Genomic DNA, 27,334 nt, shown 5'->3' with positions numbered 1-27,334 from the left:
AAATGAAAAAGGAGAAGTAACAACTGACACTGCAGAAATACATGGGATCATGAGAGATTATTACAAGCAACTATTTGCCAATGAGATGGACAACCTGGAAGAAAAGGACAAATTCTGAGAAAAGCACAACCTTCCAAGACTGAACCAGGAAGAAATAGAAAATATTAAAAAAAAAAAAAAATCATAAGCACTGAAATTCAAACTGTGATTAAAAATCTTCCAACAAACAAAAGCCCAGGACAGGATGGCTTCACAGGCGAATTCTAACAAACATTTAGAGAAGAGCTAACATCTATCCTTCTCAAACTCTTCCAAAATATAGCAGAGGGATGAACACTCTCAAACTCATTCTACGAGGCCACCATCACCCGGATACCAAAACCAGAAAAAGATGTCACACAAAAAGAAAACTACAAGCCAATATCTCTGATGAACATAGATGCAAAAATCTTTAACAAAATACAAGCAAACAGAATCCAACAGCATACTAAAAGCATCATAGACCATGATCAAGTGGGGTTTATCCCAGGAATGCAAGGATTCTTCAATATATGCAAATCAATCAATGTGATACACCATATTAACAAATTGAAGGATTAAAAACCATATGATAATCTCAATAGATGCAGAAAAAGCTTTTGACAAAATTCAACACCCATTTATGATAAAAACTCTCCAGAAAGTAGACAGAGAGGGAACCTACCTCAACATAATAAAGGTCATATATGAAAAACCCACAGCCAACATCATTCTCCATGGTGAAAAACTGAAACCATTTCCTCTAAGATCAGGAACAAGACAAGGTTGCCCACTCTCACCACTCTTATTCAACATAGTTTTGGAAGTTTCAGCCACAGCATTCAGCAAAGAAAAAGAAATAAAAGGAATCCAAATCAGAAAAAAAGAAGTAAAGCTGTCACTGTTTGCAGATGACATGATATTATACATAGAGAACTCTAAAGATGTTACCAGAAAACTACCAGAGCTAATCAATGAATTTGGTAGAGTAGCAGGATACAAAATTAACACCCAGAAATATCTTGCATTCCTATACATTAATGATGAAAAATATGAAAAAGAAATTAAAGAAACACTCCCATTTTCCATTGTAGCAAAAATAATAAAATACCTCAGAATAAACCTACCTAAGGAGACAAAAGACCTGTATGCAGAAAACTATAAGTCACTGATGAAGAAAATTAAAGATGATACAAATAGATGGAGAGATATACTATATTCTTGGACTGGAAGAATCAACATTGTGAAAATGACTATACTACCCAAAGCAATCTACAGATTCAATGCAATCCCTATCCAACTACCAATGGCAATTTTCACAGAACTGGAACAAAAATTGCACAATTTGTATGGAAACACAAAAGACCCCAAAAAGCAAAAACAATATTGAGAAAGAAAAACGGAGCTGGAGGAATCAGGGTCCTGGACTTCAGACTATACTACAAAGCTACAGTAATCAAGACAGTATGGTACTGGCACAAAAATAGAAATATAGATCAGTGGAACAGGATAGACAGCCCAGAGATAAACCCACGCACATATGATCACCTTTTCTTTGATGCAAGAATATACAATGGAGAAAAGATAGCCTCTTCAATAAGTGGTGCTGGGAAAACTGGACAGCTATATGTAAAAGAATGAAATTAGAACACTCCTGAACATGATACACAAAGATAAACTCAAAGTGGATTAAAGACCTAAATGTAAGGCCAGAAACTATAAAACTCTTAGAGGAAAACATAGGTAGAACACTCTATGTCATAAATCACAGCAAGATACTTTTTGACACAACTCCTAGAAAAATGGAAATAAAACCAAAAATAAACAAATGGGACCTAATGAAACTTAAAAGTTTTTGCACAGCAAAGGAAACCATAAACAAGACAAAAAGACAACCCTCAGAATGGGAGAAAATATTTACAAACGAAGCAACCGACAAAGGATTAATCTCCAAAATATACAAACAGCTCATGCAGCTCAATATCAAAAGAACATACAACCGAACCCAAAAATGGGCAGAAGACCTAAATAGACATTTTTCCAAAGAAGATATACAGATTGCCAACAAACACATGAAAGAATGCTCAACACCACTAATCATTAGAGAAATGCAATTCAAAACTACAATAAGGTATCACATCACACCAGTCAGAATGGACATCATCAAAAAATCTACAAAAAATAAATTCTGGAGAGGGTGTGGAGAAAAGGGAACCCTCTTTGCACTGTTGGTGGGAATGTAAATTGGTACAGCCACTATGGAGAACAGTATGAAGTTTCCTTAAAAAACTAAAACTAGAACTACCATATGACTCAGCAATCCCACTACTGGGCATATACCTTGAGAAAACCATAATTCAAAATGTGTCATGTACCACAATGTTCACTGCAATACTATTTACAATAGCCAGGACATGGAAGCAACCTAAGTGTCCATTAACAGATGAATGGATAAAGAAGATGCAGTACATATATATAATGGAATATTACTCAGCCATTAAAAGAAATGAAATTGAGTTATTTGTAGTGAGGTGGATGGACTTAGAGTCTGTCATACAGAGTGAAGTAAGTCAGAAAGAGTAAAACAAATACCGTATGCTAACACATATATATGGAATCTAAAAGAAAAATTTTGTTTTGATGAACATGAATTTGCTGAATTGGCATGGATGCAAGTCACATCTTTCGTCACAGTGTGTTGGCAGTTATTACCTCTGTCAGGGGTACTCCTAGAAATGGAGGAGATTGAGGTGGAGCTGGGTGTGAGGCAGCACTTCCTCTCTGCTCAGTGGCTGTCACCACCCTACTGGGGATAGGGTCTGATCCCAGGTTGCTGGAGCAAAAGCCCTTAGGGTCAGACCCAGGATGGCTCTTTTCCCTTTAAGTGTGTATTTTCCTCTCTCCCTGCACTGGGACCCTTGCTCCAGAAGGGGGAAACGCTGAAGCAAGTGGGGCTTGCTTAGGTTCTCAGCTTGTGTTGGCTGCAAACAGAATTTCGAGCTGTCTCTAATGTGCTTCCTGTGCAGGTGCTTGCAATTGTTTTCATCACTCCTGTCAGATGCAGCCTCAGGTGCAAGTCCCCTGTGCTACACCACAGGGCAAGTGGGGCTCATGTGGACTCTTGGCATTGCGGGAGGCAAGCTGTGATGGATCGGGTGCCTTTAGAGATCTGGGCTTTTTCTGATGCACTTACCTGAGTAAGCACCAAGAATGCCTCCGCCTTCCCACTCAGAATCTTCCCCAGGACAGGGTCACCTCTGTGTCTCTGTCTCCCTGGTCGTGGCTGTCCCATATCCAGTGCCACATTGTGATGTGGAGTGAGTGGGGCTGGAATGTTCATTTAGCTCAGGCTGGAGTGCATGCTGAGGCAGTTGTGGGAAACCTGGTAGCTGCTAGAGGAGGCTCCTCTCTGTCTTCCTTTGGGGCAAGCCAGGGGGCATGCACTCCTTATAAGCAGAGTCCAGGCTTCCGACCACCCTCCTGTTAGTCTCAGCCATCCTGCAACCAGTCAAGGGGGCTCATCTAGCCTGCGTAGGACCCCAGGACTGGGATGCCCAATCTGTGGTGCTCACTGCTCACTCCTCAAGCGGGTGTCTGCCAACATATTCTCCCTTTTCTTGAGTCACCTCTCAGGGGCACAAGTCTCCACCAAATTTCTTTTCTTCACTTCCTACCTGATTACATGTGTATCTTTCTTACAGCCTTGGTTGTAAAGGAGTCCTTCTGCCAGTTTTCAGTTAGTTTCCAGTGAGAATTGTTCCTCATGTTGATGTACTTTTGATTTGTTCATAGGTGGAGTGAGCTCCATGTCCCCTTACTCTCCCATCTTGATCAATCATTTACACTTTGTGTTAATTGACATTTCCTGGTTTCCTTAAATTGTAAACTTAAAGATGGTTGTTGTTTGGTAAACATTGATTTCTGTTCCAACTCTAGAGCAGATTTATAACTCTCACTCTGCTCTTTCTGTTCACAGCCCATCAACTTGCTTTGTTACCAAATGGATCCATTTTGTTCTTCTTCCCTTAAAAACATTCTTAGATACATGACATTAAATGTATGTATTATATGTTGCTATATAAAAGATAGAAGATTTTTGACTAAATGTTTTTTTCAATCAATTCTCATTGATAAGATTCCAGTTGCTAATTAAAAGATGACCTATTTTTAATTCTGAGTATATCACACAAATGATACTTATTTCAAATTATAATTCTATAGAGTGAAAGTAACAATTAACTTCTTTAATGATTTAATTTTTAATGTTGATTTTAAAATAATTTGAATCTTACATAAACCTTGAAACCTTAGAAAAAATTTTCTATATCACATTTAGTCAGATTCTCTAAATTTTAATATTTTAAAACATTTGTTTTACCATTTTATTTAGCTATCTACATGTATATTAATATTTTTTCTGAATAATTTGAGAGTAATACATAACATTTATTTACTTCTAAATATATGTGTATTGTTTCCTAAAATGAAGATATTGTTTTATACAACTACAGTACAATTATCAAAATAAAGAACTAACATTAATATAATAGTCTCTAATATACAGACATTATTCAAGTTTTGCCAATTGTTTCAATACTTTCTCTTATTGCAAAATAAATGAGTTTTTCTTTTCAGGATCCAACCCAGGAAAACTTGTTGCAATGGTTGGTCTTGTCTTTTCCTTTTCTTTTAATCTGGAGCAGTTCTGCTATCTTTCTTTATCACCATGGCATTTCTGAAGAGTGTGGACCATTAATTTTATCTCCCAATTTGTATGTGTTTATTGCTTCCTCATAATTAAATTTATGTTATGATTTGTGGGGAAAATGCCACAGATAGAATACTTTGTCCTTCTCAGAGCATCATTTCTAGAGGCATGAGATGCACATTTTCCCAAATATTGGTGATGATACCTTTGATCATTTGCTTAAGGTGATGACTGACAATTTTCTTTATACTCAAGTTACTCTTTCCCCTTTGTAGTTAACTAATGTCTTGAGGGGAGACACTTGAGAATTTATAAATATCCTATTGTTCATTACCCAATAGATTTAACACCCATTCATGGTATTTCCCTGAAACTATTACTACTAGTTTATTACCACATATTGAATTCCTGTATAACTTATATCTTCTGCATTCATTACTTGGCATTCTGCTCAAAGTAAGGGCTCGTGGGATTAGGAACCAAGATGGTGGAGTAGAAGGACATGCCCTCACTCCCTCTTGCGAGAACACCAGAATCACAACTAGCTGCTGGACAATCATCGACAGGAAGACACTGGAACTCACCAAAAAAGATACCCCACATCCAAAGAAAAAGGAGAAGTCACAATAAGACAGTAGGAGAGGCACAATCACAGTAAAATCAAATCCCATAACTGCTGGGTGGGTGACTCACACACTGGAGAACACTTATACCACAGAAGGCCACCCACTGGAGTGAAGGTTCTGAGCCCCACGCCAGGTTAACCAACCTGGGGGTCCGGAAACGGGAGGAGGAATTCCTAGAGAATCAGACTTTGAAGTCTAGTGGGATTTGATTGCAGGACTTCGAGAGGACTGGGGGCAAGAGAGACTCCACTCTTGGAGGGCACACACAAATTAGTGTGTGCATCAGGACCTAGGGGAAGGAGCAGTGATGCCATAGGAGACTGAACCAGACCTACCTGCTAGTGTTGGAGGGTCTCCTGCAGAGGTGGGGTGTGGCTGTGGCTCACCGTGGGGACAAGGACACTGGCAGCAGAAGTTCTGGAAAGTACTCCTTGGCGCCAGCTCTCCCAGAGTCCACCATTAGCCTCACAAAAGAGCCCAGGTAAGCTCCAGTGCTGGGCTGCCTCAGGCCAAACAACCAACAGAGAGGGAACCCAGCCCCACCCATCCACAGTCAAGCAGATTAAAGTTTTACTAAGCTCTGCCCAACAGAGCAACAGTCAGCTCTACCCACCACCAGTCCCTCCCATCAGGAAACTTGCAGAAGCCTCTTAGATAGCCTCATCCACCAGAGGGAAGACAACAGAAGCAAGAAGAACTACAATCCTGCAGCCTGCAGAACAAAAACCACATTCACAGAAAGACAGACAAGATGAAAAGACAGAGGGCTATGTACCAGATGAAAGAACAAGATAAAACACCAGAAAAACAACTAAATAAAGTGGAGATAGTCAACCTTCCAGAAAAAAGAATTCAGAATACTGATGGTGAAGATGATCCAGGACCTCGGAAGAAGAATGGAGGCAAAGATCGAGAAGATGCAAGAAATGTTTAAAAAAGACCTAGAAAAATTAAAGAACAAACAAACAGAGATGAAAACTACAATAACTGAAATGAAAACTATACTAGAAGGAATCAATAGCAGAATAACTGAGGCAGAAGAACAGATAAGTGACCTGGAAGACAGAATGGTGGAATTCACTGCTGTGGAACAGAATAAAGAGAAAAGAATGAAAAGAAATGAAGGCAGCCTAAGAGACCTCTGGGACAACATTAAATGCAACAACAGTCACACTATAGGGGTCCCAGAAGGAGAAGAGAGAGAGAAAGGACCAGAGAAAATATTTGAAGAGATTATAGTCAAAAATTTCCTTAACATGGGAAAGCAAATAGCCACCCAAGTCCAGGAAGTGCAGAGAGTCCCATACAGGATAAACCCAGGAGAAACACACCGAGACACATAGTAATCAAATTGGCAAAAATTAAAGACAAATTATTGAAAGCAGCAAGGGAAAAATGACAAATAACATACAAGAGAACTCCCATAAGGTTAACAGCTGATTTCTCAGCAGAAACTCTACAAGCCAGAAGGGAGTGGCATGATATACTTAAAGTAATGAAAGGGAAGAACCTACAGCCAACATTACTCTACCTGGCAAGGATCTCATTCAGAGTTGATGGAGAAATCAAAAGCTTTACAGGGCTTCCCTGGTGGCACAGTGGTTGAGAGTCCGCCTGCCGATGCAGGGGACACGGGTTCGTGCCCCGGTCTGGGAGGATCCCACATGCCATGGAACGGCTAGGCCTGTGAGCCATGGCAGCTGAGCCTGCACATCCGGAGCCTGTGCTCTGCAACGGGAGAAGTCACAACAGTGAGAGGCCCGCGTACCGCAAAAAAAAAAAGCTTTACAGACTAGCAAAAGCTAAGAGAATCCAGCACCACAAAACCAACTCTACAACAAATGCTAAAGGAACTCCTCTAAGTGGGAAACACAAGAGAAGAAAAGGACCTACAAAAACAACCCCAAAACAATTTAAAAAATGGTCATGGGAAACATACATATCAATAATTACCTTAAACATGAATGGATTAAATGCTCCAACAAAAAGACGCAGACTGGCTGAATGGAAACAAAAACAAGACCCATCTATATGCTGTCTACAAGAGACCCACTTCAGATCTAGCAGAAGGAAATAAATCATAAAGATCACTGCAGAAATAAGTGAACTAGAAACAAAGAAAACAATAGCAAAGATCAATAAAACTAAAAGCTGGTTCTTTGAGAATATAAACAAAATTGATAAACCATTAGCCAGACTCATCAAGAAAAAGAGGGAGAGGGGCTTCCCTGGTGGCTCAGTGGTTGAGAGTCCTCCTGCCGATGCAGGGGACACAGGTTCGTGCCCCGGTCAGGGAAGATCCCACATGCTGCAGAGCGGCTGGGCCAGTGAGCCATGGCCACTGAGCCTGCACGTCCAGAGCCTGTGCTCTGCAACGGGAGAGGCCACAACAGTGAGAGGCCTGTGTCCCTTAAAAAAAAAAAAAAAAAAAAGAGGGAGAGGACTCAAATCAATAAAATTAGAAATGAAAAAGGAGAAGTTACAGCAGACACTGGAAAAATACAAAGCATCCTAAGAGACTACTACAAGCAACTCTATGCGAATAAAATGGACAACTGGAAGAAATGGACAAATTCTTAGAAAGGTATAACCTTCCAAGACTGAACCAGGGAGAAATAGAAAATATGAAGAGACCAATCACAAGTAATGAAATTGAAACTGTGATGAAAAATCTTCCAACAAACAAAACTCCAGGACCAGATGGCTTCACAGGTGAATTCTATCAAACATTTAGGGAAGAGCTAACACCCATCCTTCTCATACTCTTCCAAAAATTGTGGAGGAAGGAACACTCCCAAACTCATTCTATGAGGCCACCATCACCCTGATACCAAAACCAGACAAAGATACTACAAAAAAAGAAAATTACAGATCAATATCACTGATTAATATAGATGCAAAAATCCTCAATGAAATACAAGCAAACAGAATCCAACAATATATTAAAAGGATCATACACCATGATCAAGTGGGATTTATCCCAGGGATGCAAGGATGCTTCAATATACGTAAATCAATCAATGTGATAAACCGTATTAATTAATTGAAGAATAAAAACCATATGATTATCTCAGTAGATGCAGAAAAAGCTTTTGACAAAATTCAACACCCATTTATGATGAAAACCCTCCAGAAAGTGGGCATAGAGGGAACCTATCTCAACATAATAAAGGCCATATATGAGAAACCCACAGCCAATATCATTCTCAATGGTGAAAAACTGAAAGCATTTCCTCTAAGATCATGAACAAGACAAGGATGTCCACTCTCACCACTATTATTCAACATAGTTTTGGAAGTCCTAGCCATGGCAATCAGAGAAGAAAAAAGAAATAAAAGGAATACAAATTGGAAAAGAAGAAGTAAAACTGTCACTGTTTGCAGATGACATGATACCATACATAGAGAATCCTAAAGATGCCACCCGAAAACTACTAGAGCTAATCAATGAATTTGGAAAAGTTGCAGGATACGAAATTAATGCACAGAAATCTCTTGCATTCCTATACACTAATGATGAAAAATCTGAAAGAGAAATTAAGGAAACACTCCCATTTACTATTTCAACAAAAATAATAAAATACCTAGGAATAAACCTAGCTAGGGAGACAAAAGACCTGTATGCAGAAAACTATAAGACACTGCTGAAAGATATCAAAGATGATACCAACAGATGGAGAGATATACCATTGGAATGGAAATATTGTGAAATATTGTGAAAATGATGATACTACCCAAAGCAATGTACAGATTCAATGCAATCCCTATCAAATTACCAATGACCTTTTTTTACAGAACTAGAACAAAAAATCTTAGAATTTGTATGGAGACAAAAAAGAGGCCAAATAGCAAAAGATGTCTTGAAGGAATGAAACGGAGATGGTGGAATCAGACTCCCTGGCTTCAGACTATACTACAAAGCTACAGTAATCAAGACAATATGGTACTGGTGCAAAAACAGAAACAAAGATCAATGGAACAGGATAGAAAGCCCAGAGATAAACCCATGCACCTATGGTCAACTAATCTATGACAAAGGAGGCAAGGATATACAATGGAGAAAAGACAGTCTCTTCAAAAGTGGTGCTGGGAAAACTGGACAGCTACATGTAAAAGAATTAAATTAGAACACTCCCTAACACCATACACAAAAATAAACTCAAAATGAATTAGAGACCTAAATGTAAGACTGAACATAAAACTCTTAGAGGAAAACATAGGAAGAACACTCTTTGACATAAATCTCAGCAAGATCTTTTTTGATCCACCTCCTAGAGTAATGGAAATAAAAACAAAAATAAACAAATGGGACCTAATGAAACTTAAAAGCTTTTGCACTGTAAAGGAAACCATAAAGAAGACGAAAAGACAACCCTCAGAATGGGAGAAAATATTTACAAATGAATCAATGAACAAAGGATTAATCTCCAAAACATATAAACAGTTCATACAGCTCAATATTAAAAAAGCAAACAACCCAATCCAAAAATGGGCAGAAGACCTAAATAGACTTTTCTCCCAAGAAGACATACAGATGGCCATGAAGCCCATGAAAAGCTGCTCAACATCACTAATTATTAGAGAAATGCAAATCAAAACTACAATGAGGTATCACCTCACACCAGTTAGAATGGACATCATCAGAAAATCTACAAACAACAAATGCTTGAGAGGGTGTGGAGAAAAGGGAACACTATTGCACTCTTGGTGGGAATGTAAATGGATACAGCCACAATGGAGAACAGTATGGAGGTTCCTTAAAAAACTAAAATTAGAATTACCATAGGATCCAGCAATCCCACTACTGGGCATATACCCACAGAAAACCATAATTCAAAAAGACACATGCACCCCAATGTTCACTGCAGCACTCTTTATTACAGCCAGGTCATGGAAGCAACCTAAATGCCCATCGACAGATGAATGGATAAAGAAGTTGTGATACATATATACAATGGAATATTACTCAGTCATAGAAAGGAATGAAATCGGGTCATTTGTTGAGACATGGGTGGATCTAAAGAGTGTTATACAGAGTGAAGTAAGTCAGAAAGAGAAAAACAAATATTGTATATTAACACATATATGTGGAACCTAGAAAAATGGTACAGATTAACCTGTTTGCAGGGCTGAAATTCAGCCACAGATGTAGAGAACAAATGTATGGACACCAAGGGGGAAAGTGGCAGGGGAGTGGGGGTGGTGGTATGATGAATTGGGTGATTGGGTTTGACATGTATACAGTGATGTGTATAAAATTGTTGACTATTAAGGACCTGCTGTATAAAAAAGTATATAAAATAAAATTTAAATTTTTTTTTAAAAAGTAAGGACTCATTCTCATCTTTCATTTATTTGTTTATTTATTTATTTTTGTATGGACTCATAGATTCTCATCTTATGCTATGTATCATGATTATTAATTATTAATAATTATGATTATTACCATTATTTACTTTGATGATCCAATTATCTTAAGTCCTTTGATGATTTTTACTCTTGGAACCATTGTGAAGTCATTATGCTTTGCATTAAACTGTCATCATTAGATGCTGGGTAGTAAGGTCCATTTAGGGGAATGAAAAAATAGATCAATACATCATGTATATACAGATAAAAACAAATAGATTTTATATACATATTCTATTAAAATAGACTCTGTTAGGCAGAATAAAGTCCCTCACAGATATCCATGCCCTAATATCCTAAACTTGGAAACATGTTAACATAACATGACAACAGAGACTTTGCTGGTGGGATTAAATATGCTCATCAGCTCACCCCAAAAAGGAAGATTATTCTGGATTATATGAATGAGTCCATGGGTCATAGGCCTTTAAAACAGAGTAGGAGAGAGCTAAAGAGTCTGAGACAGACGAGACGTTGGAAGGAATCATCTCGCGGTTGCTACAGTTGCTACCTTTGAAGGTGAAGGAAGCCACAAGCTGAGGAATGTGGGTGGCCTGTAAGAAGCCGGAGACAGCCTGTCAGCTAGCAAGGAAACAGGGACCTCAGACTTAAAATCACAATATACAGATTTCTGCCAAATCATGAATGAAGAAGGAAACAGATTCTCCCCTAGAGCTGCCAGAAGTAATCAGAGGCCCACCAACACTTTGATTTTAGCCTGGTGACAACATGTCAGACTTCTAAACTACCGAAACATAAAATTATATATATATGTGTATGTATGTATGTATATTGTTTTAGGCCACTGAGTTTGTGATGTTGCTTATCACAGCAATAGCAAACTAATAGATAGACTATGTATGTGTATATGCATATGGGCTATTGTCCATGCAAACACAATTTATTATGTATTTTCTCATTCTTTCTCACTCTTTCACTATGTCTCTTCCAGCATTTTCTCTGCCTCCTTTTTGTTTTATTCCATATCTACTGTGTCTTGCTTTTGCCTCTCTCTAATGTGTGTATATATATATATATATTCTGATTCTGGAGGCTCATGGGTAACTTAAACTCATCCCATGCAAGCCAAGAAGAGTGACATGGCAGTAGGAAGCCAATAAATGCAAATTAGCAGCAGCCAATCTTTGAACTTTTGAAAACTGAACTCCTAACCTTTCTGCTTTTTGCAATGTGTTTTTGCTGCTTCCTTAGAGAAATCACCTAAAATTATTTTGACTTGAGTATTACATAAAATATCTCCAAAGAGTTATTTTGCCAAGCCACACATAACATGTTAATATTTTCTCAAAAGACTTCTAATATAGCAATCAGTCTTCTTAAAAAATAGCATATTTCCCCCTATAACTTGGCTTCATCATTGAAGCTTGTGGTAAACATAATTAAAAAGTCTGGAGCAGGTTTGAATGCTTAATGGCATGATGGACACAAGCCAGTATTTCAACTTCTAGGTGAGATTGGATGGTTGGGCAGGTATCTCTAACTTCATGTAATTACCAGATTCTGGAGAAGTTGTGGTCAAATTATATTTTCATAAATAAAACCACATTTTAGAGTGATGAGTAGAGTTTGCTATGTGAAGAAATCTTATGATGAATTATTTGTTAACCATCAGTTCATAAGGGGTGTGTGTGTGTGTGTGTGTGTGTGTGTGTGTGTGTGTGTGTGTGTTCTTTTCTCTGTGGATAAATCTCTGCTGCCACTATTGTGTTTATTTAAAGTAGAGCACAGTTATAGTTTAGAAATCTTTAAAAGACCTTATTTTCAATGACCTGCTGAGGTAGGAAGTGGTTGTTAAAAATGGAGAAGTTTAATTTTACCTTATTTATTTATCTTTTAAAATTGTTTAATTGAAGAATAGTTGATGTATAATATTATATTAGTTTCAGGTGAACTGCACAGTGATTCAATATTTTTATAAATAATATTCCATTTAAAATTACTACAAAATAATGGCTATATATCCATATGCTGTATAATATATCCATGTTGCTTATTTATGTTATACATAAGAGTTTGTGTCTCTTAATCCCATATACCTATTTTGCCCTTCCCCCTTCCGTTTCCCCACTGGTAACCACCAGTTTCTTTTCTATATCTGTGAGTTTATTTCTGTTTTGTTATATGCATTCCTTTTTTTTATTTTTAGATTCCACATATAAGTAATATCATACAGTATCTGTCTTTATCTGACTTATTTCACTAAGCATAATACTCCCTAGGTCCATTCATGTTGTTGCAAATGGCAGAATTTCATTCTTTTTTATGGATGAGTAGTATTACATGGTATATACGTATATCTCATCTTCTTTATCCATTCATCTGTGGATGGACACTTAGGTTGCTTCCATATCTTGGCTATTGTAAATAATGCTGCTATGAACATTGGGGTGCATGTACTTTTTGAGTTAGTGTTTTCATTTTCTTTAGATATATACCTAGCAGTGGAAATTCTGGATCATATGGTAGTTTTATTTTTAGTTTTTTGAGGTATCTCCATACCTAGCTCCATAGTAGCTCTACAAATTTAGAATCCCACCAACAGTGTACTAGGGTTTCCCTTTCTGCACATCCTCATCAGCATTTGTTATTTGTAGGCTTTTTGATGATAGCCATTCTGATAGATGTGAGGTATATCTGATTTTGATTTTTATTTCTCTGTTGATTAGTGATGTTGAGCATTTTTTCATGTGCCTGTTGGCCATCTGTATGTCTTCTTTTGGAAAAATGTCTATTTAGGACTTCTGCACATGTTTTGATGGGGTTGTTTGTTTTTTTGATATTGAGTTGTATGAGCTGTTTACATATTTTGGATAGTAACCCCTATCAGTCATATCATTTGCAAATATTTTATCCCATTCTGTAGGTTGTCTTTTTGTTTTGTTGATAGTTTGATGTGAAGAAGATTTTAAGTTTAATTACATCCAATTTTGTTCTTTTTGCTTTTATTTATTTTGCATTGCATCCAAAAAATATTGCTATGATTTATGTCAAAGAGTATTCTGTCTATGGTGTCTTCTAGAAGTTTTATGGTTTCCAGTCTTACATTTGGGTCTTTAATTCATTTTGAGTTTATTTTTGTATATGGTGTTAGGGAATGTTCTAATTTCATTCTTTTACACATAGCTGTTCAGTTTTTCCAGCACCACGTATTGAAGAGACTGTCTTTTCTCCATTGTATATTCTTGCCTTCTTTTTCATAAATTAACTGACTATAGGTGCATGGGTTTTTGTCTGGGCTCTATCTTCTGTTCTATTGATCTATGTGTCTGTTTTTGTGCCAGTATCATGCTGTTTTGATTATTGTAGCTTTGTAGTATAGTCTGAGGTCTGGGATGGTGATACCTTCAGCTTCATTACTTTTTCTCAAGATTGCTTTGGCAATTTGGAGTCTTTTGTGGCTCCATATGAATTTTAGGATTATTTGTTCTAGTTCTGTGAAAAATGTCATGGGTATTTTGATAAGGATTGCATTAAATCTGTAAATTTCTTGAGTAGCATGGATATTTTAACAATATTAGTACTTCCAATCCAATAGCATAGAATATCTTTCCATTTCTGGAAAGATATCCATCTTCAATTTCCTTCACTGATCTTTTATATTTTTCATAGTATAGGTCTTTCACCTCCTTGGTTAAGTGTATTCCTAGGTATTTTATTCTTTTTGATGCAATTTTAAATGAGATTGTCTTTCTTTATTTTACTTTCTCTTTCCAATAGTTCACTATTAGTGTATAGAAAGCAACAGATTTCTGTATATTAATCTTGTATCCTGGAAATTTACTGAATTTATTTCTTAGTTCTAAAGCTTTATGGTGGAGAATTTTGGTTTTTCTATATATAGTATTGTCATCTGCAAATAATGATAGTTTTACTTATTCCCTTCCAATTTGAATGTCTTTTATTTCTTGTTTGATTGCTGTAGCTAGGACTTCTAATACTATGTTAAATAGAAGTGGTGAGAGTGGGCATTCTTGTCTTTTTCCTGATTTTGAAGGAAGGGCTTTTGGTTTTTCACTGTTGAGTGTGATGTTAGTTCTAGGTTTGTTATAAGTGACCTTTATTATGTTGAGGTATGTTCCCTCTATACCCATTTTGATGAGGGTTTTTAGTTGCTGAATTTTGTCAAATTCTTTTCTGCATTAATTGAGATGATTAAGTGTTTTTTATCCTCCCTTTTTTAAATGTATTTTATCACAGTGATTTATTTGTGAGTATTGATCCATCCTTGCAGCCCTGGAATAAATCCCACTTGATCATGTTCTATGATCCTTTTTATATATTGTTGTATTCAGTCTGCTAATATATTGTTGAGGGTTTCTGCATCTATATTCATCAAAGGTATTGGCCTTTCTTTTATAATTATAATTTTTTTTCTCATGTCTTTCATACCAAGCCTACCCTAAAAGAAATGTTAAAGAGTTTTCTTTAAGTGGAAAAATAAAAGTCTATAACAAGGAGTAAGAAGCTATAAGAAAGGAAAGATCCACTAAGAAAGGCAAATATATATTAAAGGCTGAGGATCACTTAAATAAGCTAGTACAAAGATTAAAAGACAAAAAATTGAAAAATTTTTATTATGTTTCTAGTAGTAAAATTGAATTTGTAATTTAAAAACTCCCAGCAAACAAAAGTCCAGGACTAGATGGCTTCACAGAAGAATTCTACAAAGATGTAATGAAGAGCTAATACCTATCCTTCTCAAACTATTCCAAATATTTGAAGAGGATGGAGCACTTCCAAATTCATTTTATGAGACCACATTACACTGATACTATAACATTTTCTTTTAACTTAAGGGAATATTTTGGTCTTCAGTTTTAAATCACAAATGTTTCAAAGCTCTCTAAAAATCTCTAATTACCATGCAAATTAAAAAAAATAAAGAGAATTTAATACTCCCTTATCTCTGAATCATTGTTCACTTAGCCTTTTGTTGTGCAACTGAAGTCATGTGAATTTGACATATCACTTTTGATATATTATTACACTATCTCGATATACATCAAGTAACTGTGTTCCTGTAATCTTAACATGCTTCAAGTTGTTTCTTTTCAGTCACTTTTTCATTATTCAATCATTTACCATGGAATACACCATATTGATTTTTTATTTAATGTGGAAATTATGACCTTTGAGTTCCAAGAAGTTCAGAATTCAAGGCTGCTGGGCAAAGAAATAAACGTGTTAAAAGAAATGTATGAGAGGTAATAGGTTCTGTGATAGATACACAATGAGAAGATATCTTGGTGAGGAGAAGAGTATCCTTAGGAGATATCAATAAAGGTGATTATTCAAGCATATGCAGAATTTTTCCAGGTGGGAAATGGTGGAGAGAACAGCAGAGAGAACATCAAGTGCTAAAGCAGAGATGAGTGAAGATGGTATCATATTTGCAAATAGTCAGCAGTTTGAGGTCATTGACCCCAGGGCTCACTGTGGAAATGTAGAAATTATAGAGTGTAGGCATTCTGCTTGCCTTTTCTGAACAGTCCAAACAGACTGATGCCACCAGCTCCTTTATCACAATCCTAATTTCCTGTTTAGTATCCTTTCTATTTCCCACCATACATGTCCATGGGAAATAAGCACACAAATAATGGCTGTCTAGATTATTTCCCTGATATTTTTATTAAAGTAAAATTTCTATACAGAAAACTTCACTCTTATTAGTGTAGTGTTCTGTGAGTTTTGACAAACATGTATAGTGATGCAACCACCACCACCACCACAATCAAGATATATTACATTTCAATTGTACCAAATAATTCTTCATGTCTTCATGCATCTTGCAATTCACCCTTTACTGTCACCCCTAAATCCCAGCAAACAGTGTTTTTCTCCTTTCCTATAGTTTTGCCTTTTCTAGAATGTCCTATTAATAGATTCCCAGTCTTCTGAGTCTGACTCCTTGCACTTAGCATTAATGCATTTGAATTCATTCATCCTGTTATTTTATCAATAGTTCATCCTTTATATTACTGGGCAGTATTCCATTCTATGGATATACAATTTGTTTACCCATTCTCCAGTTGAGGGATATTTGCATTATTTACAGTTTTTGGCGATCGTGGATAAAGCTATTCTCGCACAGGTTTTATGTGTGGACATAGGATTACATTTCACTTTCATAAATACCAAGGAGTGGAGTTACTGTGTGATATGTTAAGTATATGTTTAACTTTATAAGAATCTACTGAACTATTTTACAATGTGGTTGTATCATTTTGCATTCCTACCTGCAATATATGAGTATTCTAGTTGCTTTGATTTCTTGATACCATTTCGTATTTTATTTTATTTTTTTTTAGCCATTCTGGTAGATTGTATTGATTTCTCATTATGGTTTTAATCTTAGGTTAATTTTACTAATGATGGACCTTTTCATTTGATTATTTCCAATCCATATAGCTTATTTGGTGAAGTGTGCCTTCAAATCTTTTGCCCATTTTTAGAATTGGGTTGTTGGTTTTATTGTGTTTTAAGAGTCCTTTATATATTCCAGAAAAAAGTCTTTGTCAGATGTGTCATTTGCAAATAGTCTGTGTATTGTTTCTTAGTCTAGCTTTTTTTGTAGTTTTATAGTCATCCTTAAATGCATTTTAGTCTTTTTTTTTAACTGAATGCTTTTAAAAACAATTTTAATTGAAGTAAAACATGTGTGTATGTGTGTATAGTTATGGTTTAAAGTATGTCCATAAATATTTGATAGTCCCTTCAGGAGGTGGAGTTTAATTCTCTTCCTTTTGAGAGTGGGCTGGACTTATTGACTCTCTTCTAAAGAATTCACAGGAAAAATTGACAGTGTATGACTTCTAAGACAAAGGCGTAAGAAGCACTGCAGTTTCCTCTTTGCTCTCTTGCATCACTCACTCTCAGGGAAGTCAGCTGTCATTTTGTGTGTACATTCCAGCAGCCCTATGGGAGAGGCCATGGAACAAGGAACTGAGGCCTCCTATTGGTGAGGCTACCAATAGGCAGTGAGTTGAGAGCTCTAGCCAACTGCCAGGAGAGTAAGCCATCTTGGTACGGAGTTTCCAATCTCAGTCAAGCCTTTAGATGACTGCAGCATTGGCTGTCATGGTGACTGCAAACCCAAGAGAGATCCTGAGCCACCAGTCACCCAACTAAGCGGCTCTCAGACTCCAGACCCTCAGAAACTATGTGAAATGATACATATTCGTTGTTTTAAGCTTCTAAGTTTTGGAGGCATTTTTTGCATAATGATAAATTTTATATCTCCATCATTTATCTATCTATCAACTTTATAAGTCATCTACCAAACTGTTTTACAAAATGGTTGTATCATTTTGTATTTCTACAAGCAATATGTCAGTATTCCAGCTGCTTTGATTCCTTGATAGCATGTTATTGTAATTTTATACATACACACACATATATATAAAACCTCCAGATTATAAATTTACAAGTCCACAAATTTCCACACAGTGAACACACCTTTGTAAATTCCACTAGTTCAGGAAATAACACAGTACTAGCACCTCAGAAGAGTGCCACCTGACCTCTCTCAGTAACTATTCCCACTGCTCCTCATGGATAACTACTTTATTCACAAGATAATTCAGTTTTACCTGATTTTATACTTTGTATAAATGGAACCATATAATATGGTCTCTTTTGCATCTGGCCTCCTTCACACAATATTATGTTTCTGATACTCTTCCAAGTTGTTTTGTGAACTAGTAGTTTCATTATCTCCCATTGCCATATGGTATTTTATATAAATACATCACAATTTATTGCTACTTTATTGTGGATGAGCATTTGTATTTTTTTTAGTTTGAGTTTTCTGCAAATATACTTTTTTGCACATTTCCATACCTATCTTTTGATGAGCATTTCTCTATGATGTATACTTATAAGTGGAATTGTTTGGTCATAGTTCTGCCGGTATTGCATATATTCAAATAATTTTCTGAGGCAGTTTTATCAACCTAGTCTTCCACCAATGATGGATGTACATTCTACTTGCCCTGCATTCTTGTCAACACACAGGATGGTCAGAGTTTTTAATTTTAGATATTCTGAAGAATATATAATAGTATTGCATTATGGTTTTAAAATGTATTTCCCTAATGACCGGTGAGGTTGAACATATGTTTATTGAACATTTGGATGTCCTCTTTTATAAAGTGCCTCCCTTGAACATTTTTGTTTTAGGTGGTCTGTATTTTTCCTATAGATTGGTAGGAACTCACTATACATTTCATATATAAGTCCTTTGTTTATTATATGTATTGTATGCATCTTCTCCCACTCTGCAGCTTTTGTTTTCATGCTTTTTTAATGAGGAGTTTTTAACTTTAATGTAGTGTAAAAGTTCTATGTTTTTCCCTCTATGGTTAGTGTTTTTGCATCTTATTTAAGACATTTTTATCTATTACACTTCAAGATCACACATATATTCTGTTATAGCTTCTTCTAAAAGTGTTATTACTTTACATTTCATATTTAGATTTAAAATCTATCTGGAATTCATTGTTAAATAGTGTGGAATAGAAGTCAAAATTCACTTTCTTCCATATAAATATCCAGTTAATCCAATGCAACTAATTGAAAAGACGATTCTTTTCCCACTCTTTTGCCTTTCTCTTGATCAAGTGTCCATATACATGGATGTCTTTTTCCGGATACTCTGTTGTGTTGCATTAGTCTATTTTTATGTTCTTGTATCAATGCCACTCTATGCTATATATTGTATCTTAGTAATGTCTTTAAGTCCAGTAATGTAAGGATTTCAAAATTTTTTCTTCTTTCAGGCTGTCTTACATATTCTTGAACTTTTGCATTTTGATATATATTTTAGAATATTTCTTACACACTCACATACACAAATGCACACAAACAAGTTAAGGGGATTTTGATTAGGACTGAATTGAATCTGTAGAATAATTTGAGTGGTCCAATATGTAAATATCGCATATTTTTCCATTTACTGTTTGCAATATTTATTTTTACTGTGAATAGGAGCTGCTTATTTTGCACTAGCTTTATTCTAATTTATTTGCCTTTAAGCCTTTTATAAATGTTATCTTTTATAGACTTAATTTTATCAATTTGTTGCTGATAAATTGAAAACACTTAATTTTTGTAAATTGATCTTATACCTGGCAGTCATGATCAATTTACTTATTAATAATTATTATGTAGTTTCTAAATAAAGACAATATTATTACTTTCCCCAATCCTCATGCCTTTTACTTATTTTCTTGTTTGGTTTACTTCTCTGTAGGGTCTTTAGCACAATGTTCAATAGAAATGGGCATAGTAATTTCTTTTTTGTTCCTGGTCTCAATGAACATCTTTCAGTATTTAATTATGACATATATATAAGCATATACTTGCTGTAAGATTTTGTATCATCTTTTGAAATGATCACATTTCTTTCTTATCTTGTTAATATGATATGTTTCATTGGTTGATTTCTACTCATAAACCGCATATTCCTAGAAAAAAGCCAGCTTGATCATAAACTATTTTCTGAATTTGGATCTCACTGAATATGAATTTTTAATGTTTTGTTTAGATTTTTGAAATATGCTTATGAGACAGATTGTCTTGTAATTTTCCTTTCTTATAATTGTTCTTAGCAGGTTTTGTTATTAAATTTATGCTTGCCTCTTAAAACTGCTTAGGAAATATCATTTTGTTTATTCTTTTAATGAGTTTGTCTAGAATTGGACTTATTTCTTCCTTATATGTTTATAACTTTTCCCGGTAAAAGTATCTGACACTGGAGTTTCTTTGTGGGAGGGTTTTAAAATACAGATGTAATTTATTTAACAGACACAGGAGTATTTAGATTTTTTAATTTCTTTTTAGGTATTTTCATATGTTGTATTTTTCTAGAGATTATTATATTTCATGTAAATTTTCAAATGTATTATAATAATACTTTTTGTTTTTCGTGGTACATGGGCCTCTCACTGTTGTGGCCTCTCCCCTTGTGGAGCACAGGCTCCGGACGCGCAGGCTCAGCGGCCATGGCTCACGGGCCCAGCCGCTCTGTGGCATGTGGGATCTTCCAGGACCGGGGCACGAACCCGTGTCCCCTGCATCAGCAGGCGGACTCTCAACCACTGCACCACCAGGGAAGCCCTGGGCCCAGTTTTTAACCTTGAGAGAATTTCCATGTTCTGGCACAGAATTCTGTCCTATGAGTAAGTAGTCTTTTAAAAAACATCAAAATAAAAGTATTTTGGACAAAGCCAGAGATTAAAATTTAAACAATTTAGGAAAATTATGCAGAAGAATTTTGCCCTATCAGTAAGGATTGCTGAACTCCACACCTGCAGAGTAAGACAGGTTCCTGAGTGCAAGAGTTGCGTGATTTCTAATGGTCTTTCATTGCTAATTTGCCATCCTACATATCTTTCCCACACTACTTTTTCCTTCCTTGTACCATATGGAATTGACTCTTACAGTCTTCATCACTTGCGTTTTCTTTTCTTTTCAAATTTATTTAAATTGAGGTATCATTGACATATAACAATGATAGTAATTTCACGCACACAATGCAATGGTTTAACATTTGTATATATTGCAAAATGATCACCACAATAAGTCTAGTTAACATTCATCACTATACATATGTACAATTTATTTATTTATTTTTCTTGTGATGAGAATCAATTGGGTTTTCTTCCTTTCTGGCTTCCCACTGGTTCAACCAATGAGATTCTACTAGGACATAAAAGAATAGGTGAAGAAGGAACTTGAGTTTCTTTCTTCCCATGGACCTTGGGAAGCAGGTTCAGAAGTTCTGGTAGTAGTATGTCCCTCTATGACTATAGCTTCAAATTTCTGTGACTCCAGTATCATAAATTCCTCCCCTTGTCCCTTGACAGTTCCTTGGGTGTTTACATATCCTCTCATTTATTGACTGATTATTATCCACATCCTAATTGATATTCCTTTCACTAAGGCCTCTTCTAATACAAGGAGGAGGGGGCACACAAGAGGATTCCAGGCAAAAAGATCAAGAACAAAGGTGTTGAGAGTTGAAAGAGCTTGGCACATTCCAGAAGGAAGTATAAACCAGTGCGTTTGAGCAGTGGAAGCAAAAGGGGAAGTGGCAGGACATGTGCTTGAAGGAACAATCAGGTACAAAATCATACAGATGGGTAGGTCAGAATAAAGAGCATGAATTTAAGTGCAATGGAAGGCCACTGTAGGTGACATCTGGGTTGGTCGAGGACAGGACTGAAGCAGGCAGATTACTCTGAGAAGCACTACAATATTTTCAGAAATGGTGTTTTGAAACATGTTGGAGATGGAAATGGAGATAGTGGAAGGACATAAACTTCAGAGGTAGAACTGACAGGAGTTGCAGTTCCAGGTTTATTCATTTATTTATCCATTCAATTTATATATGCTAATTAAATGCCAAATTAGCATATGCCTTGTGCTATGCCTTGTGTTAAGATATGACAATGGATGTTACAGATACTAAACAAATAATTACACAAAGAATTATATTATTGCCTTGTTATCAGTGCTATAGAAGAAAAAGTAAATGATCTTATGAAAATTTGTACCAGGGACTCCTAACCAGCATGGATGTTTAGAGATGTCCTCAATGAAGGAATGATCTCTAAGATAAGAAGTGAAGGATAAGTATATGTTACAAAAGCAGTAAAGGGTATCTAAATTTGGGTTTCCCCCAAAGTTTACCCTAAGAAAAGGATTCAAGTGCTAGCAGGTTTTTTTGGGGAGGCAGGTGATGCCACAAAATACCAAGAGAAGGTGGGGAATAGGATGGGGAGGGAAGACAGCCAATACAGGGTGTGGAATCAAGTAGCTATCTGTGGACAATTGGGGCCCAGTCCTATGGGAGAAATCTGGAAGTGGAGTAGAACATGGGCCTCAGGATTACCCCACCAGGGAGTGAGAGAGTTGAGGTGTTTATAACCAACTCTCATCAGTTATTCGTTGGGGACTGTGTCTGGAGCCTTAACTCTCCAGATCTGAGAGGCAGAGTAGAATTTCCTGGTTTTGAAGAAAGTCTTCATGTGGAGACGCACAGGCTGGCAGTTGGCAATCATTTGTGTGCAAATGAGTTGCCTCTGTAAATATGTATAACTGAATCACTTTGTCGTACACCTGAAGCTAACACAGCATTGTTAATCAACTGTACACCAATATAAAATAAAAAGTTAAAAAAAATTTAAATATACAAATGTATGACATACATTTTAGTTCTTAACTTTTTTTACGTTCTCTAATATGTATTACAAATGTAGCCATTGCTTTAAAATGTATCATGTAAATATAAACAAATTGCTGGAAAAAAAATATCCAGAGAAACATGGTTAAGTCACCAACAGAAACTGCCACAAGGGTTCAAAGAGACTCATGGAACAAGAGTGGCCAAGACTTTGGGTTAAGACAAAGCTTGCTATAGTCTTGGAACAACAAAAAGGCTGTCCTTTAGAAGGCGAAAAGATAGAGACTCAGGGGAACAGAATGGAGGGCAGTTAATATTTGGAATCAGAGAAGGTGCTATTGGAACAACCATTATGATTCAACAATGTTTGAGCTACAGATTGGAAACACAGTTGCTATACAAGAGATACCAAGAAACTAAAATCTTACCAAGGGAAGTAGGGCATCTGCAAAGGTAAATAACAAAACAAGGTAGTTCACACTGGCAAAGTGGGAGCCATGCAGGGAGGAGTGGATTGTCATCAGGAGATGAGAAGGCTGGAAAGGATTTTGAGAGTCAAATGGTCCTTTATCTGGGCTTTGAGGGGTAAGAAATGCAAAGCATGTTTCCAGAAAGGGAATGTCATGAACAAACGTTCTGTCAAAGAAATAGATGTGGCATTCCTGACACAGTTACAGGCATCTGAATGCAAACTTCACTAATAATAAGCAAATATTGATACATGGTTTGCTCACCTCCTCCTGCTGTCCCAGGAGAGGCCCCCTCTGTTTCTTGTGTCAGGATTAGCATTAAAACATGAAGGTGTTTGGAGACAGCTAAGTAGCAAGGCAGAAGAGAGTCAGGAAATATCAGATCCCACCCCACAAATATTATTGGAGAAAGAAAAATTGAATGGCATTAGTGGTGGCAAAGTTTTAGAGAAAAAGAAAACTGTTCCCAGGGCTTCCCAGGTCATAGGAAATGATAGAAGAGAATGTCTGAGACTTCACAATTTAGTTTCTTGACAAGTTTAGTAAGCCCAGTTTGCTAGGTACTACCAGACAAGGTAGTAAATAGATTTCGTCTTGCATAACAGCTCTTATCAGTTTGTTGCCTGTCTCTAGACTACTATGTTATAAAGATTCAGAGGGCTCACTTAAAATCAGCTGGAAGGAGATCTGGGATCCATTGCTGATGTCTGTCATGGGCATGGGGTATAGGGTGTAGGCATTATGTTTGTAAAGACTTAGTGCATATTTTAGGAATGTGTTCAGCTGCACGTGGCAGAGATCCAATACCAGTGACCGAATATGGGTTTATTTTTCTCACATAGAGAAAAGACTGGAGCTAGAGAGCTTAATTTTTTTTTCTTTAATGCTCATTCCCTATTGCTATCAAGGATCCAAGCCCATTTTTCCTTCCTGTCTTTCCTTCCTAAATTGTGCTAGTAATTTAGCTGTGATGATGAATTAATTTTATGTGTCAGCTTGACAGGGCCATGGGTCCCTAGATATCTGATCTAATATTATTTTGGGTATATCTCTGAGAATGTTTCTGGATGGGCAGCCAGTCTCTAAATGTGCATGGGCCAGCTGCTTGGCTGACCATGGACATGGGCCTTTTCTGACATTACATTGTGATCCCCGGTTGTGAGGCGTATGTGACTATTGAGAAGTCAGCCGTGCAGGCAGGTACCCAGAAGTCTGGTTCACAGAAACTGGACTGGAGAAGTGTGCCTTTTCATGTCATCCCCATTGTCCTCTTGCCAGGGAAGACCTGGCAAGGACTCTATTCTTTGTTGCAAAGGACATAAGCTCTTCCTGTGTTAGACCTATGGACAATGTCTATTATTGCCCTCTCTTTCCTCATGATGTAGGTCTTTCTGGGTCAGTTGCATTGCTTTTGGGCTTAGCTTCTCCAATGTTACTAGCATATGCTGTGGGGATGGTAGCTTCCCCTGCAGCTCCAGCCTGGCTTCTGGAGAGGAGCCATGGGATTCTGAGGGTGGTGTCCATGTTCTCCCATACAAGAGCATTGCTGGGCTCTAGGTGAGAACTTGGAGCCCGAATGAACTCCATGCCCAAAGTAAAGCTTAGAGAAAGAGATAAGTCCATTCCTGTATTTTTGGATCCCTAGAAAGCATCAGGGTGGACAGGAAACTCATTCCAGCATTTTTTCTTCAGTCTGGAGCCTTAACTTTCAAGAGTAAAAGCTGAGAATTTGATAACTGAAGACCAGCTGCTAAATTCAATCTTGGACCAACCTAGGCTGAAGGCTGGGAGAAAGGATTATGATCATAAATCAGATGGGTAGGTTTTGTTGACCATTCATCTGTTATTTTCCCTTAGCTTACCAGACTCAAGTACTTTGAAATGCTATCTTTTGGTTCTCTACCTCTATCCAAAGAAATTAGATGTGGTATCCCAGGTAGGATTGCCAGATAAAATACAGGATGTACATTTAAATTGAATGTCAGATAAACAATCAATAAATAGTATATGTTTATCCCAAATATTACATGGGGTATTCTTATACTAAAGAATTATTCACTTTTTTTTAACATCTTTATTGGAGTGTAATTGCTTTACAATTTTGTGTTAGTTTCTGCTGTATAACAAAGTGAATCAGCTGTATGTAAGCATATATACCCATATCCCTTCCTTTTTGCATCTCCCTCCCACCCTCCCTATCCCACCCCTCTAGGTGATCACACAGCACTGAGCTGATCTCCCTGTGTGATGCAGTTGCTTCCCACTAGCAATCTATTTTACATTTGGTAGTGTATATATGTCAATGCTAATTTCTCACTTTGTCCCAGCTTACCCTTCTCCCTCCCCATGTCCTCAAGTCCATTCTCTAAGTCTGTGTCTTTATTCCTGTGCTGCCCCTAGGTTCTCCAGAACCATTTTTTTTTAGATTCCATATATATGTGTTAGCATACAGTATTTGTTTTTCTCTTTCTGACTTACTTCACTCTATATGACAGACTCTAGGTCCATCCACCTCACTACAAATAACTCAATTTCATTTCTTTTTATGGCCGAGTAATATTTCATTGTGTATATGTGCCACATCTTCTTTACCCATTCATCTGTCGATGGACACTTAGCTTGCTTCCATGTCCTGGCTATTGTAAATAGTGCTTCAGTGAACATTGTGGTTCATGTCTGTTTTTGAATTATGGTTTTCTCAGGGTATATGCTCAGTACTGGGATTGTTGGGTCATATGGTAGTTCTATTTTTAGTTTCTTAAGGAACCTCCATGCTGTTCTCCATAGTGATTGTATCAATTTACATTCCCATCAACAGTGCAAGAGGGTTCCCTTTTCTCCACACCCTCTCCAGAATTTGTTGTTTGTAGATTTTTGATGATGGCCATTCTGACCAGTGTGAGGTGATATCTCATTGTAGTTTTGATTTGCATTTCTCTAATGATTAGTGATGTTGACCATCCTTTCATCTGTTTGTTGGCAATCTGTATATCTTCCTTGGAGAAATATCTATTTAGGTCTCCTGCCTGTTTTTTGGATTGGGTTTTTTTTTGGTTTTTTTTTGTTTTTGTTTTTTGTTTTTTTTTTGATGTTGAGCTGCATGAGCTGCTTGTATATTTTGGAGATTAATCCTTTGTCACTTGCTTCGTTTGCAAATATTTTCTCCCATTCTGAGGGTTGTCTTTTCATCTTGTTTATGGTTTCCTTTGCTGTGCAAACTTTTAAGTTTCATTAGGTCCTATTTGTTTCTTTTTGTTTTTATTTCTATTTCTCTAGAAGTTGGGTCAAAAAGGATCTTGCTGTGATTTATGTCATAGAGTGTTCTGTCTATGTTTTCCTTGAAGAGTTTTAAAGTGTCTGGCCTTACATTTAGGTCTTTAATTCATTTTGAGTTTATTTTTGTATATGGTGTTAGGGAGGGTTCTAATTTCATTCTTTTACATATAGCTGTCCAGTTTTCCCAGCACCACTTATTGAAGAGGCTGTCTTTTCTTCATTGTATATTCTGCCTCCTTTATCAAAGATAAGGTGACCATATGTGCATGGGTTTATCTCTGGGCTTTCTATCCTGTTCCATTGATCTATATTTCTATGCCGATACCATACTGTCTTGATGACTGTAGCTTTGTAGTATAGTCTGAAATCAGGGAGCCTGATTCCTCCAGCTCCCTTTTTCTTTCTCAAGATTGCTTTGGCTATTCAGGGTCTTCTGTTTTTCCATACAAATTGTGAAATTTTTGTTCAAATTGTGAAAAATCCCATTGGTATTTTGATAGGGTTTGCTTTGAATCTGTAGATTGCTTTGGGTAGTATGGGTCATTTTCACATTAATGATTCTTCCAACCCAGGAATATGGTATATCTCTCCATCTGTTTGTATCATCTTTAATTTCTTTCAT

This window comes from Pseudorca crassidens, chromosome 15, assembly GCF_039906515.1.
Source record: "Pseudorca crassidens isolate mPseCra1 chromosome 15, mPseCra1.hap1, whole genome shotgun sequence".
NCBI classification, from domain to species: domain Eukaryota; kingdom Metazoa; phylum Chordata; class Mammalia; order Artiodactyla; family Delphinidae; genus Pseudorca; species Pseudorca crassidens.
Note: the sequence above shows the minus strand (reverse complement) of the source record.